The sequence below is a fragment of the Schistocerca gregaria genome, chromosome 8, assembly GCF_023897955.1.
Source record: "Schistocerca gregaria isolate iqSchGreg1 chromosome 8, iqSchGreg1.2, whole genome shotgun sequence".
NCBI classification, from domain to species: domain Eukaryota; kingdom Metazoa; phylum Arthropoda; class Insecta; order Orthoptera; family Acrididae; genus Schistocerca; species Schistocerca gregaria.
The window spans coordinates 232,880,551-232,902,978 of NC_064927.1; positions in this window are offsets into that span (position 1 = coordinate 232,880,551).

Genomic DNA, 22,428 nt, shown 5'->3' on the forward strand with positions numbered 1-22,428 from the left:
ATTGTGTGGCCTCTTAGGCAATCACAATAGAAGGGTATGGCGAGTGTCTGTTTCTGATGATTACTCCCTCATGTGGCGCAGCAAGTAGTCTTTCCATCATGGCATCATGAGGTGCTAGCTGTGTGTGTGTGTGTGTGTGTGTGTGTGTGCATATAAACTGTATACTATGATGTGTACCATGTACACAACCGCACACTGTAAGTGCTTTTAAAAAATGTATTTATTGGATATTTGGGTGTATATGTGTGTTTTCCCCCCTGGTGCTGCTAGCCCATATAAACTGTAAAAAATTTAAATAAATCAAATCATTCTCCTCCTTTGTTAGTATAACATAGCTATGATAGAGTAAATATTGTACGACTGATCAGTTGCTGTTATTGAAATAAAGTCAGTATACTGTTATGCAGTCTCCTTTTGAAAACAAATATAAGTTATTACTTGTATATTGCATCTTCGCTGCTGTAAAATATTATATAGTTGATCAGTAGCTGTTATGCTGTTTTGTAAATAATATCATTCTGCGTTTAAGCAATCTTTTTCTTGAGAAAAATTTATTGTTTTTTGATGATGAAGCATGAGTTAATGTGTTGTATCTGCGATACTATTATTTGATCTTGTCACCATTTAAGTTATCAAATGGTGGAAGGAAATAAGAACCATTACATAGTACTCGTTTATATTCACATACAATCATTCAGTTTTACAGAAGTATCCAATTAATTGTTTTTTTATATCCTTTCAATCCAGCATGAATTGTTTTCAAGACTACAGCTCTGCAATTACATTCATGGGCATTCCTTCAGTACTTTCAGTCGACATTGATTTTGTAGTTACAGGCTTAACATCTACACACTCCAGTGCAGCGAGCAATGCAGATATTTATGCATTGCTCTACTTGATTTAAATTTACACTGTCATTGCACAAATACTCAACAAATTCATAGTACGACCCTCTCACATTTGGGCACCAGCAGCTCAGTCTGTGTGGATCACCGAATAAAGCATTGTACCGATCACTTAAATTTAAAACACTAGAATGTGTAGCGTATATGCTTGCATATTCAGATTTTAACTCAAGAACTGGCTTCGATAAATGATGCCTCTCCCTTTAACATACTAATTTCAGTAGGAATATGTGATAGTATTCAGTTGTTATCAATCTCTCTATGAATTCTATCATACTACACAGATAGTTCCATTCATGCTCTGAATATCTTGGTACAAAGATACTGAATGTTCTCTACTTAAATCACAACATCAGTGTCATCGTAAGGTGCGAGACTGACAGTTACATGTTTAGAGCCACCAGTTAAATTGTATGTATTGGTGATAATAGTAGCTGCAAGACTCAAGTTCTGGCTGCTTGCTCTCGTCCAGCACTGAAACATAGTCTGTCACAATAATAGTAAAAAGAGTATAAAGAGGTATTCATGCCTAATAATAATAACAATAGTAATCGTAATTAGAGAGCATTAACATAATATATACTTACGATCTTCTTCTTCCCAGTTGAACACTACTGCTGCTTCTGCTGGCAGCACTCCGTTCTAGACAGCAAATGATGCTGCACACACAAACACATTATTATAAAAAGAAATTGCTCAAGGGGTGCGAGCTGAGCTACCATGTCATTCGCTGAAACTGGTGTATCTGGTATAATAGGTTCTTCATGTAAATAGCAGAAGTGCAGTGATGGGTATGGCGCCCAGACACTCCCATCCCCTCCTTAACCTTGGATTGTGGTTCCCGATATGGCCTAGGAAGTGAGTAAGTACTGTTGCTGCTGTCGACAATATATATGCACAGTTGTCTCAGCTGTAATATGACACCACAGTCAAGAAAGTTCTGATGCTGATGTCAGCATATTCTTTGCCAGAAGCCACAGTGCCCTACTACTAATGTGTTATTTAAATTTCAAATACCTTCATAATCTGCTGTTCCAAGCACGGTCTTCAAATGCTTTCCATCAGTGTTTATTCATCCTCTCTCAGAATCAATGTTCTTGACACCAAGTCGATTACCTGCTTCAACTCTTCCCTCAGTTTCTTATAAGAGAATTAAAATCTATGGTATTCCTCCTACATTTTATCTATAATTTCCTTTTTTGCTGGTTGTATCAGTAATTTTCAGAGGCACTTTCTAACCTGCACACCTCATTTCTCATGTTCCATACATTCAGAGTTAAACCAAGCATCCACTGCGGACTAGTGAACACTGTGTAGTGACATCACCGTTTAGGATAGGAAAAGTTAGTTTTTTGCGATATTCTGAGCACAAGTTATAGCCAGGTGCTGGCCGGATTGCAGTAAATTATGCCGACCAGCGGTTGCAACGTGGAATGGAGGCCACAGGGCAGTCGAACCGCTGAGAAGAGTAAATGCAGTGGTTCGCATGGCGCAAGCTATAGGCAGAAGAGGCCCACTGGCGCAACCAGGGTGGGGTGCGTACGTGATGCGAAGTGACACAAAGGCATGTAGCCGAGTATAAATAGGTGTTGTTTTCTAACGAGAGTGATTGAAGTGTGACAGCTCTCCTGGACGGCGAGGCGTGTCACTCTGCCAGGCTACAAACAGCAACAGATGGGGCGACACCGTCCTCGGCGGGTCGTTGGTTCGACTCTCTGAGGCGAACGCGGGGTCCACAGCTAGCCAGGGTGTGCCACTCTTCGCCTCGCTACCACAGACAGTCGTCTAGACTCCCGACACATGCCGGAGGCAAAGGGCCGCAGATTCGGACGCAGGATCGTGGGCGGTCGTTGCGACCGCGTTCTCAGCTACACTAGCGAGGAAGAAGCAGCAGTGAGGCCAGCCTATGGCTCCCAGCAAAGCAGTGCAGAGATGAGCTGGTACAGCCATCCTGACGTAACTGGAACTCTGCAGCTGGCGTACAGGGCTGGTTCGACACAGCGCATTGCCCTGGTTTGCTGGGTCAATGCCCTCAGCATTGCGAGGCCCAGTGATGCACACCGAGGTGAACGAAACACTGCAGTGGAAGCAAATAAATCATTTGGAAAGTCCTCGCCGAGTTTTAATATAGTACCTCCTGGAACTCACACACTACATTTGGTGTCAATACGCCACATTTGGCGTCGGATGCCACAAGAACTGTGACAGGTTGTCTTCAGAATACAACTCCAGATTCAAAAGGCTGGTTCTATAATTCACCCTCCATCACTCCTCTGCATGAGGCTGCCCATGGTGGAACACCATGTGAGAAAAAGTAATTTATTATCATTTTCCCTCCCCCCCCCCCCTGCCAAACCTTTTGGAGCACAAAAAAATCTAACTGATTACTACAAAAACAAAATCCTACTGAATACTACATAAACAAGAACAAAAAACCCTAAACAAAGTGACACCGAGCTCAATGGTTGAGACCAAAAACAGTACACAGTTAACAAAAGGAAACTAAACATGTGTTTTTAACTCATATGGCATACTACGTGAATCCTGAACAGTTTTAACTACTGGCTTCTTTGCCCTCCTATAGTTTTTACCGTATCATCTATGGTGTAGGAATCTATGACTCCGCTACCATATTGAAAGTTTTAAGAATCCAAGAGTATCTAAACCACGCAATTCAAAAGTTTTTTTCATTTTTGGTAATCGTTGCAGTTATTCAAATCTACTCTCTGCACACATGGTACACAGTGTTTCTCATACTAGTAAACATCTTACTTTCTTGTTTTATAAGAGAACTCTTCTGCCATGCATCTGTCTCTCATTCTGTCTCCTCCACGACTTACTAAAAAGTGATCAGGCGTCTGATGCAACACTTCATTTCCAAACAATGAAGGAACTTCCACATGTGCCCGCACTTTGTACTTCTGCACAGTAGACTGTCATGTAGCACAAAATGTGACCAAAATGTTTTGACAATCTTTGTAGACTGTTTATGCTTTCTGCGATTCTGACAAGCTTTTGTGTAGCGCTTGCATAGCTCCACTTTTTCTACTTAGCCTTTCTGTCCTAGCTTGCACTTCCCTGGGTTCATGCACTGTCTCATAATTAAACTCGCTCAATTTCAATGCTCACCATGCTAACCTACTGGACGCCTAATATTCACATAAGGAAAGCATCATCACTCACTACCTTAAATATCAGTCTATACAATTAAACGCAAAATTAGGTTACATCATAAATAATAGCTAACGTATCCTTTTCTGTTGTTGAATAATAGCATTCAGGTTTATTCAACTGTCTCGATACATAAGCCGCTGGATGATCCTTATTATTCACAATCCCACAATTTGTGTCAAAACACAACCAACTGCCTTGTTGCTTGCATCACAAGATATGATGAACTCTTGTCTGAAGCTAGGAAATAACAACGCAGGATCGTATACTGAAATATGCTTCAGCTTCTTGAACATTACTTGTCTTTCTATTTACCACTCGAATTTTACTCCTTTTCTTAATAGACAATTCGGGGGCTCAGCAATTTTCATGAAACCACTTACGAATCTCCCATAATGATTACAAAGGCCTACATACGATTGAAACTGTTTTGTAGTCTGTGATGGTACAAAATCACAAACTGCTGATGTTAAAAGTGGGTAAGTCTTTACTCCTTCCTACCTAATTACATATCCTAGAAAATATTCTTCTATTTCAGAAAAACGACGCTTATCAATTCTGAATCTTAAGTGTGCTGACTGTAGCCCTTTTAAGACTTCTTCCAATTATTTAATGTGTTCTTCCATGTCGTTTGAGGATAATATTATGTCATCAAGATACACCACGCATTTCTTAGGTTTCAATGTGTGAAGCACTCCATCTAAGAGTCTCTGAAACGTAGCCAGTGCGTTTTTTAGCCCAAATGGCTTTATATAAAACTACAAATGTCCCCATGATATGGAAAGAGTTATCTTGGGATTGTCCTCCAGATCTACTTCAGATTGGTGGTAGCCAGTCTTCAAATCAATAGTCAAAAAGGATTTACATTGACCAGATTGCCAAGTATCTCTGACGCGCAGTAGGGGATATGCTTCAGTGATAATTTTTTGCATTTAAGAAGCGGTAACCACAACAGAACTTATATTTTCTTGGTAACATCTGATGACGTTTTTGGCATAATGACAATATTTCTACTCCAGGGTGTTCACTGTCCTTAGTGATTCCATTAGTAAACTGTTCGTCAATGAATTACTTCATTAGTGGTTGTAATTACCCTGTATGGTTCCTTATATACGAGAGTATTGCTTCCTTCTCGTGCCCTATGCTGTGTCACTCGTAACAGATCCACTGGATTCAACAAATCTATCTTCCCTTTGCACGTGTTTAACTTTATCACATAGTGGAGAACTTTTAATGGTATGCTAGTTGTTATAGTCGTAACCCGATATGCCAGTATCGCCTTCTCTCAAACTGGCAACCATTAAGCTCTTTCGTAGACTTTCCTGATGTATGCAAAATTGTCTAAATTCACGAGAACTATAAATTCTCCGTCTATATCTGTAATAAAACCTACGCTCCTGCACACCATACAGTACGACGTATCTAACTCTTAGATACATGGCAATGGTTCTATCATGCACAGCTATTCCATTGGTAACTCCACACCTACACTAACCAAGATCAATTTTTCTATACCTGCTGATGCTTTATGCCACGAATTAAGTTTTAGTATACGCATATTCAGTTTAACTGAAATTACCTTCATCGCAGGTGCATCTTGCTAAACTGTTTCACTGACAGCCTTCTGATCTAATATAAACAAAATACAAGCAAGTTCAATTTTACACCGTGTAAGATCAATTACTGTGCGATGTTTAGTCAGAAAACCGAGGCTGAGATTCTTAGAGCACCCCTCACTAACGGGTGGCAACAGTTCCATATCCTCCGTTTCAGTCCCAATGCTAAAAATGAGGAATGTTGTCTCCAACGATTCTACCACGTTGTTACCTATACCACATATGTTTTATCATGGAGTCTGAAGTCTCTTATTACCTAAGGGGTTCACACTAACAACTGACACATGTGCACCTACGTCTAGCAAGAGTTTATGCTTCTTATTCCTTACAACAGCAATCAAGATACAATCCGTGTGTGTATTCGTCCTTCCTTTGCACTGATTTTTTTCTTTTGCGAGTGACCTCCAATGGCCAAAGGACTCCCATTTGCATTATTGGATGCTTCTTCTTTTGTGCTTCTTTTGTTTACTGTTTCTGCGTTCAATAATCTTATGTCTACCATATTCAAAGCACTGTCGCTGGCGACACTGCCTCTACACGTGGCCCAATTTTTCACATCTGTAGCATTTAATATCAGAGAAGAAAACACCTGAGTCACTCTCCTCCAGCTGAAATACCCTTCGCAAATAGGTCCAAGTCCCTTTCCCTGCTTACCTCAAGAGATCTCTATCTGCCTTGGGTTCAAAATGGTTCAGCACTATGGGACTTAACATCTATGGTCATCAGTCCCCTAGAACTTAGCACTACTTAAACCTAACTAACCTAAGGACATCACGCAACACCCAGTCATCACGAGACAGAGAAAATCCCTGACCCCACAGGGAATCGAACCCGGGAACCCGGGCGTGGGAAGCGAGAACGCGGACCTATCTGCCTTGAGCATTAATTCATAAGCCTGGGGCTTCAGCTTACGAATCCTATTGAAAAATGCTTCGGATGATCTATTATGTTTATGTATTAACCCTGTCAGCTTTACTCTGAAACAATTTAATATTATTTTGCTTATGAAAGTCTTGAGTTAGTCCTTCATCCAGATGGCCAAACGTTTTTGACTCACCAAGGATTTCATGGTATGTGACATACGCTTTAGTATCACCATCAATCATAACTTAGCCATAGAAAGACGTGTTGCAACTGACCAACTCCCTAAACCGGCTGCTTTCTTACAATCACCCAGAAAAGCTGACTCATCCTTAGATGCTTTCCAAGGGAAAGGTACAATGATACTTGAGGCCATTCAGAACAAGTGAGATCGCATTATACTGATACAACATCAACAAGCAAAGAAACAATACTAATCTTTTCTCCATAACATAGCCTAGCGAGATTTACTGCTCTTCCATGCTTCATGACCATATCGTCTACAGGTATCTTACTTTAATGGCACTGATAAACTATATGACTGGCATCTTGTCGGGAATAAACATTTCTTCCTACATTACTTTTGAACTGTGATAGGTGTGCAGGCTCTTGGGGCTCATAAAAAGTCACTTTCAAGTACTGTGCAGGTTCTCCTGAAACACAGCCTCCAAAACAACAGAAAAAGAAAACAGGCTAACAAAAATTCGTCACTCACTGCAGCACATGATGACACATGCCGATGGCTGCTGATGAACATGTGTCTTGCTACATAGCGGATGCATGATCTATTTTTAGGACCCTCCGAAAGAACAGATCCCACACATATAATTAAGACGAGCATGGCCAACAATCACTTGAGTGAGGATGCACACCACACTGGAACTCTTACAGGAATCAGCTAAATGCGACGAGTAATAATGATAATGGGCAAGGTCACTACATCAGTAGGGTATGAATAAGTTGATAATTTGATGCGATGTGTGCTAGGACAGTCTGTGCTGTTGCAATGAATAGTATGTACGGTGGTACAGTGGTTAGAGCATCTGCCCAGTTAGCAGGTGATCTGATTTGAAATCCCAGCCTGGCACAAAATTTCCAACTTTCCCCATTGATTTAAAGTAATGCCTACTTGCATTTAATGTCATTAATCCTTTTGCCTTAATACGTAGCTGCTGCACGATCAAAATGGTATCTGTTCTCTCAGGTTATGATCTCAGGAAAGCAATGTAGATGCCACCATTGGAAATTAGTCTCGATAATTTATACCGGCTAAGCCAAAACACCTTCTCATTTGACACAATACCTGTTGAATCGAACACCAACCAGAATAGCATTGGAGAACACAAAGAAAAGAACACATTCACGTCTCTAATGAACAGGATGCTAAATACTAACCAAACCAGTAACAACGGAATCTACTCTACTATCGGAACTGCAGCAGAAGTATTTTCCAGCTGGGATATGAAGTAAAAAGTATAGGTAAGAAATTAAAGGTGAAGTTTGTGTAGAAATTAAATAATATCTCTAGTACGTTATAGGCAGTAAGATTAAAATTCACTCTGAGCTAGCTGTAAAAGTAAGTATCTGTAATTAATGGCTTGTAAATCAGCATTACCATGTCACACACTAAAACAAAACTTGTAGCTGAGGAAGAAATTCTAGACGCTGGAACATGCACAGCACAGCATTAAAGGAAACATACTGAATACATCTACATCTACATCAACATCTACATGATTGCTCTGCAATTCACATTTAAGTGCTTGGCAGAGGGTTCATTGAACCACAATCATACTGTCTCTCTACCAGGCCACTCCCGAACTGCGCGTGGGAAAAACGAACATCTTAACCTTTCTGTTCGAGCTCTGATTTCTCTTATTTTATTTTGATTATCATTCCTACCGATGTAGGTTGGGCTCAACAAAATATTTTCGCATTCGGAAGAGAAAGTTGGTGACTGAAATTTCGTAAATAGATTTCGCCGTGACGAAAAACGTCTTTGCTTTAATGACTTCCATCCGAACTCACGTATCATATCTGCCACACTCTCTCCCCTATTACGTGATAATACAAAACTAGCTGCCATTTTTTGTACCCTTTCGATGTCCTCCGTCAATCCCACCTGGTAAGGACCGCACACCACGCAGCAATATTCCGACAGAGGACGAACGAGTGTAGTGTATGCTGTCTCTTTAGTGGACTTGTTGCATCTTCTAAGTGTCCTGCCAGTGAAACGCAACCTTTGGCTCACCTTCCCCACAATATAATCTATGTAGTCTTTCCAACAGAAGTTGTTCGTAATTTTAACACCCAGGTACTTAGTTGAATTGACAGCCTTGAGAATTGTACTATTTATCGAGTAATCGAATTCCAAGGGATTTCTTTTGGAACTCATGTAGATCATCTCACACTTTTCGTTATTTAGCGTCAACTGCCACCTGCCACACCATACAACAATCTTTCTAAATCGCTTTGCAACTGATAATGGTCTTCGGATGACCTTACCAGACGGTAAATTACAGTATCATCTGCGAACAACCTAAGACAACTGCTCAGATTGTCACCCAGATCATTTATATAGATCAGGAACAGCAGAGGTCCCAGGACGCTTCCCTGGGGAACACCTGATATCACTTCAGTTTTACTCGATGATTTGCCGTCTATTACTACGAACAGCGACCTTCCTGACAGGAAATCACGAATCCAGTCGCACAACTGAGACGATACCCCATAGACCCGCAGCTTGATTAGAAGTCGCTTGTGAGGAACGTTGGAAAAGGCTTTCCGGAAATCTAGAAATACGGAATCAACTTGAGATCACCTGTCGATAGCGGCCATTACTTCGTTCGAATAAAGAGCTAGCTGCGTTGCACAAGAACGATGTTTTCTGAAACCGTGCTGATTACGTATCAATAGATCGTTCCCTACCAGGTGATTCATAATGTTTCAATACAGTATATGCTCCAAAACCCTACTGCCAACCGACGTCAATGATATAGGTCTGTAGTTCGATGGATTACACCTACTACCCTTCCAAAACAGTGGTGCAACCTGCGCAATTTTCCAATCTGTAGGTACAGATCTATCAGTGAGGGAGCGGTTGTATATGATTGCTAAGTAGGGAGCTATTGTATCAGCGTAATCTGAAAGGAACCTAATCGGTATACAATCTGGACCTGAAGACTTGCCCGTATCAAGCGATTTGAGTTGCTTCGCAACCCCTAAGGTATGTACTTCTAAGAAACTCATGCTAGCAGCTGTTCGTGTTCCAAATTCTGGAATATTCCATTCGTCTTCCCTGGTGAAGCAACTTCGGAAAACTGCGTTCAATATAGAAACTTTCTGAAGCACATCTAATTTCAAGGACAATTGTATTGTAACTCACAAAGCACTGACAGAAACTGAGGAGAAAGTACTAATTAGTACTAAGATAAAAAATGTAGAATCTAATTTAGAGGGCAACGGTGAAGTCATTCACATAAAAGTGACAGGAATTAGGGATGAGTTTCGAGACTGTTTTATAAAAAGGATGAGCCGGTAACCATTCATGTGACAAAGGGAAGGTGAAATGAAGCCACGTTTAGTAACTTAGCATTAATAGGAAACGTCAAATGGCGGGTTCAGGACTAGTACTTTGCAGTATACCTATAGTCCCGCTAATTCCATTACCTTACCACTAGAGGAGAAATTCGGCACTTACTTTAACCAGTTTTAACATATTCTTCCAGAACAGCAAAATATTAAATAAATTACACCGAAGGATCAGTAAATGTAGTAAAAAGTAACAGGAGTCAGTTAACGGTGAACTTAAAATAAAAACTGGGGATCACAGAGTAGACAAGATGAAGAAATTCTCGCGCCTTGTAAGCAAATCAACGCATGATGAATGAAGACACGGAAAGCAGACTAGCACACATTGTAACGAAAGTCGTCCTGAAAAGATTTAAATGTCATATTTTGACCGTGAATGCATCTAAATATTTAACCATGAAACGTATTAATGTTAAGTTCAATGAGTCTGGATTTGGAAGAAATCGGTCTTACTCTAAATTCACGTTCGAATTTTATAAACAAAACCGCAATGAATATAAATTTACCAATTCGCTATCAATACTTCGGAAAAATGGTCAAACAGACTTCAATTTCTCTCAATATCAGTTACAAACCCAGTAAGCTCATTCATGGCATTGAGAGTGGCCGAGCGGTTCTAGGCGCTGCAGTCTGGAACCGCGAGACCGCTACAGTCGCAGGTTCGAATCCTGCCTCGGGCGTGGATGTGTGTGATGTCCTTAGGTTAGTTAGGTTCAAGTATTTCTAAGTTCTAGGGGTCTGATGACCTCAGATGTTACGTCCCATAGTGCTCAGAGCCATTTGAACCGTTTTTGAACCATGGCATTGAGAGTGTTGTAATACGAAAAGTTTCTGAACGTAAACGTAGTTCCTGTTGTGCAGCTGTCAGTTTAAATGTTCTCACGGCATTATCCCTTTCGCCAATGAGAAATGACTTGGTTTGTTCCTATTGGTTGGAGCATGGAAACCAATGGCGGCCGCCAAATTTGTGCGTCCTACCGCATACAACATTTGCATACGTAAAATTACGTAACAAAAATATTGCATACGGATATGCTGAAGTTCATCCCACGAAAGACACGCAAAAAATACATTCAACGGTTACCAAATGACAAAGAAGAGAAAGGCGGGTTTGCAAACAGTAACGGTAGAGAAATAATGCTATGGCAAACAATGTCAAGGAAATTTTCAGTCCACTCACTATGAATTACGTTAATCCACAGATATCAAACACTGAATAACTTTCAACAAAAAGAAGTGAAATTACATTTGAAATGAATGAAACCGCTTTTCGTGTCCTGACAGGGATAAAACAGATCTTCAATTAAAGTTTCTTAACTGTGCGTGGGAGGCGGTGCGCGACTTTGTAGGCTGGTCGGCGATGGTGGCAGTGAGATTATTGTAGATCCGTCACTAATTATCTGCAACTGCCACATTCTTTTGCCTGGTGCAGGAACCGCTGGGCGGTAATATTACGTCTACAACTTTGCTTCCGCTGTTTTCCAATAGATGGCAGTAGAGGCAAGTGTTGGTGCAGGTGGTGGGTCGTGTCATACAAAAAGTTTAGACATTTGGAAACACAACGCCATCAAATCCTTAGTCGATTTGTTATTGAATCATGAAGTTATTCTCGATTGAATGTGTCGACTTACTAGTCGTCGTCATTTGCGGGAACTAATTCCTGCTATAACACGAAGAAATCAGCGGTTGAGGTTCATAAAATGCTAGGTAAAACCCATGGCGAGGCTTCTACATACACGCGCGATCTCCTCCATTGCATTCATTGTTTGGCTTCCTCTCATTATCGATCTGGTTCTCGCTATTAGCGTAGCACTTCTCTTTCACAGATCAGTACTGTTACGCTAATTATTTTAAATTAAAATCTTTGCATTCTCAAAAAATGAAAGTAAACATTAGTTATAACGTTATAAAAGTAGAAAGATGTCTGAAGCAGCAAATCTCTCCATATGTGAAACGCAGTATCCCGACACTCACTCACTGACTCATCATCGGCAAGCCCAACCGACTAAGGATGGAAACCTGAAATTTGCAAAGGCTGTTGATCTTATACTGTAGGCGTCGTCTGAGACGAGGTTTCTCATTATTCCTCCCCTAAAAGAATTAAATAGGGGCTGAAAGGTTTCTTGAAAATATGTTGCTATTAAGACAGTCTTGAAACTATACCTACGAAAACTGGTATTTGGGTTCTCGCTCATAAATAAAGAAATTCGTGTTTCAAAATTTTTGGAAATTCGACAACTAATGGGCTAAAATGGTAGGTGAAAGTTTTTCGATAATTCATTATTGGATAACTACGGAAGCATTTTTATAACTGACTTTTCAGTTAGAAATAAAAACACACGCGTTTCAGTGGTTTTGAAAATTCGAGCCCTAAGGGATGAAACAGAGGATGAAAATTTTTAAGAAAGTATTTCGTTATTTATGGCTAAATCTACGAAAAGTGGCATTTCACCGCACAGTTAGGTACAAAGAAATATGACTTTGGATATGAAAGATTCTATAGAAATATCACCACAGGAGCGCAAAAGGCATGATCAACAAAAACTCTGGATTCGGCTACCAGAATCGTGTGTTGGTCATAAGTACATGTACGAACGACCTTGCTTAAATGGCCTTAATTAGCGTGAAATGTTTGGAAACTCTTGTAGTCTGTGAACAATATAAAAATTCGATGAAAGCAAAACAAGGAAAACTCTGTATAAACCATACAGTCTACGCCACCGAAGGGGGGTGACGCCAACGTATTATAAATATGTACAAAGCGAAGAAAAGACAAAAAATTTCCGCTCTGAATTAGCAATTTCCGGCCAAAAGCAGTCTGCCAGTTTTAAAAAGAGGCCTTACTCTTAAGGAGAAATTTCTGAGAATGTCCGTTATTATAGTGAACACGGACAATATGAAAATCGGAAGAGAATTGAACTTTTTAAAAGTTAGATGCATTGGCGAGGTAAAAAAGGAGGCGTTTTTCTGCACAGTCTGTGAGGAAAGAAACATGGGTGAAACAGTGACAAGAGGTAGGAAGATACGAGATGTCTTCCAGCTTCGAAGAATGGTACGATACATAGATGTAAAGGGAAAAAATTGCTGGAGGAACCAGTCATTCGAATATTAGAACGATTTGACACGTCTTAATAAATTTCCACGAAACAATTGAACACTTTTGAGGCGCCCTCACGTCTGGTAAGCTTCATTGTTCTAAGGATTATATAAGTACAATGAATTTATAATCAACAGCATACTGTTTATTGGTGACAGCCGTCTGAAATGGTCAGCGACTCGACTGCAATTGTAAATGGAGAAAACAGAGTTTCATGCAGTTATTAAACTTTTTCATTCGAAGGGCTGGACCGCTTGACAAGTCAGAACAGATTTTGATGAGGTTCGTGCGGTCTCTGACACCATCATTGAAGAATGATTACTTTCCGATTAATGAATTTAATGTTGGTTTGAAAAACACCGAACAAAACAATGCGCTCCGGGAATTCAGTTGATGTCACCACCATGGTGAGGCAAGGCTGCCGACTAAAATTCCTCAGATCGCTGAGAGAATAGGCAGCTGACGAAGAAGGTGTGTGCGCAGGGGGTGCCGAGATTGCTCTCACTCGACCAAAAGCATATCCGACACAACATTTCAACACAGTGTTGGTTGAAACTTCCTGGCAGATTAAAACTGTGTGCCGGACCGAGACTCGAACTCGGCACACAGTTTTAATCTGCCAGGAAGTTTCATATCAGCGCACACTCCGCTGCAGGGTAAAAATCTCATTCTGGACAGTGTTGCTTGGTAGATTCATATGAAGGAAGGGACCAAACAGCGAAATCGTGGCTTCCATCAGATTAGGGAAAGATAGGTGAGGAAGTCAGCCGTGCCCTTTCACAGGAACCATTCCGCCATTTGCCTGTAGCGATTTATGGAAGCATGTGAAACGTAAATAAGAATGGCCGAACGGGGGTCAACAGAATGTTGTTGTTGTTGTTGTTGTTGTGGTCTTCAGCCCTGAGACTGGTTTGATGCAGCTCTCCATGCTACTCTATCCTGTGCTAGCTGCTTCATTTCCCAGTACCTGCTGCAGCCTACATCCTTCTCAGTCTCCTTAGTGTATTCATGTCTTGGTCTCCCTCTACGATTTTTACCCTCCACGCTGCCCTCCAGTACTAAATTTGTGATCCCTTGATGCCTCAGAACATGCCCAACCAACCGATCCCTTCTTATAGTCAAGTTGTGCCACTAATTCCTCTTCTCCCTAATTTTATCAATACCGCCTCATTAGTTATGTGATCTACCCATCTAATCTTCGGCATTCTTCTGTAACACCACATTTCGAAAACTTCTCTTCTTGTCTAAACTATTTATCGTCCATCTTTCACTTCCATACATGGCTACACTCCATACCAATACTTTCAGAAACGACTTCCTGATACTTAAATCTATACTCGATGTTAACAAATTTCTCTTCTTCAGAAACGCTTTCCTTGCCATTGCTAGTCTACATTTTATATCCTCTCTACTTCGACTATCATCAGTTATTTTACTTCCTAAATAGCAAAACTCCTTTACTACTTTAAGTGTCTCATTTCCTAATCTAATTTCCTCAGCATCACCCGATTTAATTTGACTACATTCCATTATCCTCGTTTTGCTTTTGTTAATGTTCATCTTATATCCTCCTTTCAAGACACTGTCCATTCCGTTCAACTGCTCTTCCAAGTCCTTTGCCGTCTCTGACAGAATTACAATGTCATCGGCGAACCTCAAAGTTTTTACTTCGTCTCCATGAATTTTAATACCTACTCCAAATTTTTCTTTTGTTTCCTTTACTGCTTGCTCAATATACAGATTGAATAACATCGGGGAGAGGCTACAACCCTGTCTCACTCCTTTCCCAACCACTGCTTCCCTTTCTTCCCCCGCGACTCTTATTACTGCCATCTGGTTTCTGTACAAATTATAAATAGCCTTTCGCTCCCTGTATTTTACCCCTGAAACCTTTAGAATTTGAAAAAGAGTATTCCAGTCAACATTGTCAAAAGCTTTCTCTAAGTCTACAAATGCTAGAAACGTAGGTTTGCCTTTTCTTAATCTTTCTTCTAAGATAAGTCGTAAGGTCAGTATTGCCTCACGTGTTCCAACATTTCGACGGAATCCAAACTGATCCTCCCCGAGGTCTGCATCTACCAGTTTTTCCATTCGTCTGTAAAGAATTCGCGTTAGTATTTTGCAGCCGTGGCTTATTAAACTGATAGTTCGGTAATTTTCACATTTATCAGCACCTGCATGCATTCTTTGGGATTGGAATTATTATATTCTTCTTGAAGTCTGAGGGAATTTCGCCTGTCTCATACATCTTGCTCACCAGATGGTAGAGTTTTGTCAGGACTGGCTCTCCCAAGGCTGTCAGTAGTTCTAATGGAATGTTGTCTATTCCCGGGGCCTTGTTTCGACTTAGGTCCTTCAGTGCTCTGTCAAACTCTTCACGTAGTATCATATCTCCCATTCACCTTCATCTACCTCCTCTTCCATTTCCATAATATTGTCCTCAAGTATATCGCCCCTGTATAGACCCTCTGTATACTCCTTCCCCCTTTCTGCTTTCCCTTCTTTGCTTAGAACTGCGTTTGCATCTGAGCTCTTGATATTCATGCAAGTGGTTCTCTTTTCTCCAAAGGTCTCTTTAATTTTCCAGTTGGCAGTATCTATCTTACCCTTCATGAGATGGGCCTCTAAATCCTTACATTTGTCCTTTAGCCATCCCCGCTTAGCCATTTTTGCTTCCTGTCGATCTCATTTTTGAGACATTTGTAGTCCTTTTTGCCTGCTTCACTTGCTGCATTTTTGTATTTTCTCCTTTTATCAATTAAATTCAGTATCTCTTCTGTTACCCAAGGGTTTCTACTAGCCTCGTCTTTTTACCTACTTGATCCTCTGCTGTCTTCACTGTTTCATTCATCAAAGCTACACATTCTTCTTCTACTGTATTTCTTTCCCCCATTCCTGTCAATTTTTCTCTTATTCTCTCCCTGAAACTCTGTACAACCTCTAGTTCTTTCAGTTTATCCAGGCCCCATCTCCTTAAATTCCCACCTTTTTGCTGTTTCTTCAGTTTTAATCTACAGTTCACAACCAATAGATTGTGGTTAGAGTCCACATCTGCCCCTGGAAATCTTACAATTTAAAATCTGCTTCCTAAATCTCTGTCTCACCATTATATAATCTATCTGAAACCTTTTAGAGTCTCCACGGTTCTTCCATGTATACAACCTTCTTTCATGATTCTTGAACCAAGTGTTAGCTATGATTAAGTTATGCTCTGTGCAAAATTCTACCAGACGGCTTCCTCTTTCATTTCTTAGCCCCAATCCAAATTCTCCTACTACGTTTCCTTGTCTTCCTTTTCCTACTTCGAATTCCAGTCACCCATTACTATTAAATTTTCATCTCCTTTCACTACATGAATAATTTCTTTTATTTCATCATACATTTCTTTTATTTCTTCATCATATGCAGAGCTAGTTGGCATATAAACTTGTACTATTGTAGTATGCGAGGGCTTCGTGTCTATCTTGGCCACAATAATGTGTTCACTATTCTGTTTGTAGTAGCTTACCCGCACTCCTATTTTTATTCATTATTAAACCTACTCCTGCATTACCCCTATTTGATTTTGTGTTTATAACCCTGTAGTCACCTGACCAGAAGTCTTGTTCCTCCTGTCACCGAACTTCACTAATTCCCACTATATCTACCTTTAACTTATCCATTTCCCTTTTTAAATTTTCTAACCTACCTTCCCGATTAAGGGATCTGACATTCCACGCTCCGATCCGTAGAACGCGATTTTCTCTTGATAACGATGTCCTCTGGAGTAGTCCCCGCCCGGAGATCCGAATGGGGGACTATTTTACCTCCGGAATATTTTACCCAAGAGCAAGCCATCATCATTTAATCGTACAGTAAAGCCTCATGTCCTCGGGTAAAATTACGGCCGTAGTTTCCCCTTCCTTTCAGCCGTTCACCGTACCAAAACAACAAGGCCGTTTTGATTAATGTTACAGGGCCAGATCAATCAATCATCCAGACTGTTGCCCCTGCAACTACTGAAAAGGCTGCTGCCCCTCTTCAGGAACCGCACGTTTGTCTGGCCTCTCAACAGATAGGTAGTTGCACCTACGGTACGGCTATATCGTTGAGGCACGCAAGCCTCCCCACCAACGGCAAGGTCCATGTTTCGTGAGGGGGGGTCAACAGAATGACGATGTTTAATCGTAATCCGCAACAATTTTCCGCAGTTTCACGACTGTTGATTAAACCAGGATCCCTCATTCTCTACCAGTATCAAAACGGTACTCAAGACAACGGACAAAGGCTGGTAAAAGTGCACCCATTTTGTCCGCTGGTAAAGTGGTGATCACTGTTTTTTTTTTAGGTTCCCAAGGAATAATCCTCTTAAATTACTTGGAAAAATGCAGAACCATAACTAGACCCTATCATGATTCATTGATGGTTTGAAATTTGCGTTGGCTGAATAAGAGACCAAGGTTGGCACGCTTAGAAATGCTGTCTCATCAGGATGATGTACCATGCCACACGTCAGGGATAACAATAAAGAAAGAGCATGAACTGGACTTTGAATTGGATCCTCATGCACCTTACTCACCTGACATAGCCCCAAGTTGTTCTCTAACATGAAACTTTGGCTTGCTGGGAAGAAAGTTTGATCAAATGAGGAAGCCCTATGTGGCAGTCAACGAATATTTTGCGGAGTTTGACAGGACCTTTTTTACGATGGGATGAAAAAGCAGAAAAATCGCTGGACCAAGCGTACATTCCTCAAGGAAGAATATCTGGAGATGTAAGATGAGTTGTTCACCAAACTTTTTCTTGCTTGTTATCAGACTTACCAAACCATCCTCGTAAACTTAACAGACGTATGAGGACGTTGAGTGGAAGTGCTGCTCAGATATGAAGAGGTTAGCACAGGAGGGGAAGTCGTGGGAGGCCGTTTTAAATTTGACGACCCCCCCAAAAAAACCAAAAAGAACCATATCACTCTGTCTGTTCCAGAGCTTTCTAATTTCTATAAAATGTATATCTTTCCATTTAAAATCTTGTGCTTTGTTTAATATCTCGGTTGAGGTGACAGCGTAGATCGAGTAACAGAATAACGTACTTTATTTAGTAAACACAGCTGTGGTCGCTTGTAAGTTGTTATTTTTTTATTTTTAGATGTCCTGTTTCGATCTACTACAGAGATCATCATCTGATGAAGATACTTTGGTGTTAGTAGGAATCGCCAACGTGGACGGCTTCCACCATGCGATTCCTATAGTCACTAATGATGATGATCTCTGTAGTGGATCGAAACCGGCCGTCAAAAAATAAAAAATAACTTACATGCAACCATGACTATGATTACTAAATAAATTATAATATTATTAGCACGTTCTTTTCCTGGAAAAATTTTCCAAAATATTTTAGAATGGCGTACTTTCCCCTTTTTCCTACAACATCGCTACGGTTTTTCAAAGCGTACACGAAATAAACGGCCCGCGACTCAGCCTGTACACAGAAGAAAGATGCTGGGAATGAATACTAACTTAAAATTTCAGGTTTAGAAATTTGTCGAACTTTCAACACTCTATATCAGAAACCGTTTGGTCTTCCAATCCCATTTTGTTCTCAAATTGTAGCAAATTCAGTCTAGTTTAAAAATGTTTCGAGTGGTCTCTGTGGAAAGCGTGCTTCTTCACGGACAAATTGGGAAAAATCCAAAACATTGCGAAAATGTAGAAGCTTTTATAATATTCAAAATTATTCGTGGGCTGCTGCAGTCGAGAATTTGGATTCTGTATCTCAGCCACATACCATTTAAAAAAAAAAAAAAATGAAACCCACTACTACCAGTTGATGCAATTAAGCCAACCTTTTAATGACACGGTTATTGAGCTATTACTACTAATATTGTTATTGTCCAGGATCAATCAGCAAAGAGACGAAACTATAAAAGACGTGCGCCCAAATAAATCAATAAATTTCGACTCAGTGTTGTGAGTGTTGGAATATGGAAACGATACAACTTACATAACACAACATTCCATCCCAAGCAATATATGGTGGATGAGAATCTGGTGGCACTCGCAATTGGTTTAATGACGTAGAGGTTCCGACAAATTAAAATGAAGCGTCACATACAATTGTGTATCCTTTTATTGTCACAGCAAAACATGTTTTATTTGCGTGCGTTTCCCCAAACGGCGACTGCAGATATGCGTTTAAAATTTAACTACCAGTTTGACATTTTAATTACCGCTCAGTAGTGCCTAGCAGTAACCTAATTATTAATTAAGCTAATTACAACTGTTATGAAAATATTACAATTAATGCCTAAGCCATAATTTTTAAATTCAATACACGCGACGTTTTCGTTATCACAATGCCGTGGTCAGTGTTCTGTTATGTAGCTGCATGTGATGAAATGCACTGGCGACTCCAACATGAAACTTCTTTATCTCTGGGATATACTACAGGACGAGAATGTCAGACACGTGTAAGGAATTAAAAAGAATGATATTTGAGAAGATTTATGTATATTGTCATATTATAGCTGTCACATTGTAGAATCATGTGCTCCATGCGTTACTGCTTACAACAGAAACCTAGATAACAGTTAACTACAGAGTTCGAGCGAAACACCGTCAGTAACGTGTAGTTGTAAAATCATTTTCCGCAACTTGTTCGAAGCAGATTAGGTTTTACACTCGTTGGTAACAGGGGGCGGGTGGGGAGGGGATGCTGGGAGAGGGGAGGTACTCACAAAAACGTCATGTCTGTAAGGATACAGTGCTAGTGGTCACACTGTAAATCCTGTCAAATATGTGCAGAATCGACAGAACTGCTAGGTAACGTAAGACTACGTCCTGCAGTACATGACTAAATCAAATTCTGCCAAAACGTCGGCATTCTGATAGTAAGAACTATAAGATTAAACACTGTGGGATAGACCGGGACTCGAACCCAGACCATTGCCGTTTACGCACAGTGCAGTTATTGTATCAAAGACACAGTCCCTTTGACTGTTCAGAGATGTCACTAAATCCTCCCAAAGATACAAAAAATCATGCATGAGCAGTGCCTATTAGACGAAGGGGGTACGACAGCCGGTCAGTTCCAGTAATTCCACCAGGAAGGAGTTACACGGCTCTTATTGTCTGTAGTTCAACCATATATAGACGGTCAATACCGCGGTTTGGTCGCTCCCGGATTTTTGCTTTTTGCCAGGAACGGCTCTCAATGAGGGAAGTATCCAGGCGTCTCGGAGTGAACCAAAGCGATGTTGTTGGGACAGGGGGGACATACAGAGAGACGGGAACTGTCGATGACACGCCTCGCTCAGGCCGCCCAAGGGCAATTACTGCAATGGATGAGCACTACCTACGGATTATGGCTCGGAGGGATCCTGACAGCGATGCCACCATGTTGAATAAAGCATTTCGTGCAGCCACAGGACGTCGTGTTAGGACTCAAACTATGTTCAATAGGCTGCATGATGCGCAACTTCACTCTCGACGTCCATGCCGTGGTCCATCTTTGCAACCACGATACCACGCAGCGCGGTACAGATGCGCCCATTAACCTGCCGAATGGGCCACTCGGGATTGGCATCACGTTCTCTTCACCAATTAGTGTTTCATATGCCTTCAACAAGACAATCGTCGGAGACGTGTTTGGAGGCAGCCCGGTCAGGCTGAACGCCTTAGACACACTGTCCAGCGAGTGCAGCAAGGTGGAGGTTCCCTGCTGTTTTAGGGTGGCATTATGTGGGGCCGACGTACGCCACTGGTGGTGACGGAAGTCGCCTTAACGGCTGTACGATACATGAATGCCATCCTCCGACCGATAGTGCAACCATTTCGGCAGCATATTGGCGAGGCATTCGTCTTCATGGACGACAATTCGCGCCCCTATCCTGCACACCTTCTGAATGACCTCCTTCAGGACAACGACATCGCTCGACCAGCCAGCATCTACAGACGTGAACCATATCGAACGTGCCTGGGATAGATTGAAAAGGGCTGTTTATGGACGACGTGAACCACCAACCACTCTAAGAGATCCACGCCGAATCGAAGTTGAGGAGTGGAACAATCTGGACTAACATTGGCTAGCTGAACGTGTGGATAGTATGCCACAACGAATACATTCATGCATCAATGCAACAGGACGTGCTACTGGGTATTAGAGGTACCGATGTGTACAGCAGTCTGGACGACCATCTATGAAAGTCTCGCTCTATGATGGTACAGTATGCAATGCGTGATTTTCATGAGCAATAAAAAAGGCGGAAATGATGTTTATGTTGATCTGTATTCCGATTTTCTGTACAGCTTTCGGAACTCTCGGAATCGAGTTGATGCTAAATTCTTTTTGATGTAAGCCTATGTGGTAACGGACAGGGACTATCAAGCACTGAAGAGATTGGTAGTACAAAATCACGGGAAATCACTGGAAGGAATCACTCGTGAGCCCGAAAGTGCTACCAGAAGCTATCACAAAGTCTTCGCGTAGGTTTTTAAAAAGAATGGGGTAAATGGGTCTAGCAGCTTTTCATAAGCCACACATTTCTGTAGTCGGCAGCGTTTTTGTGTGTTTGTGTTTGTGTGTGAGTGTGTGTGTGTGTGTGTGCGTGTGCGTGTGTGTGTGTGTGTGTGTGTGTGTGTGGGTGTGTGTGTGTGTGTGTCTGTGTGTAAAGAGCGTCGCCACTGGACAGAGGCTAATGTCAACCAGTGACTGGAAGTGATCAATCACGCCATACCCCGTAGCGGTCCGACGGAAGGGTTTGGCTTTGACGAAAATATGGCTACCTTTACCTGCCATCATGTTTAGTGCCAACACTGAAGTATGCAGACGGCAGGCCTGCGATAAGGGGTTGTTTTTCATCGTTAGGTTACGGTTCTCCTATTGCGCTTAAGAAATCACTAAATGCGGAATTTTACAGGATATTGTACAGGATACAGCAGAGGAACAGTTCGGAGAATACGATTATTTTCATCAGTGTGACAAAGCACCCAGCCATAGAGTAGCATTTGTGAAGAAATGGTTTGTGGTCAATAATATTAGTAAAATGGAAAGGTATGACCTGAATGCAGACCGGAACACATGGAATAAGGTTGGGATGAGTTACGCTGAAAGAAGGAACTGGTACACCTGCCTAATATCGCGTAGGGCCCCCACGAGCACACCGAAGTGCAGCAACATGAGTGGATGGACTCCACTAATATCTGAAGTA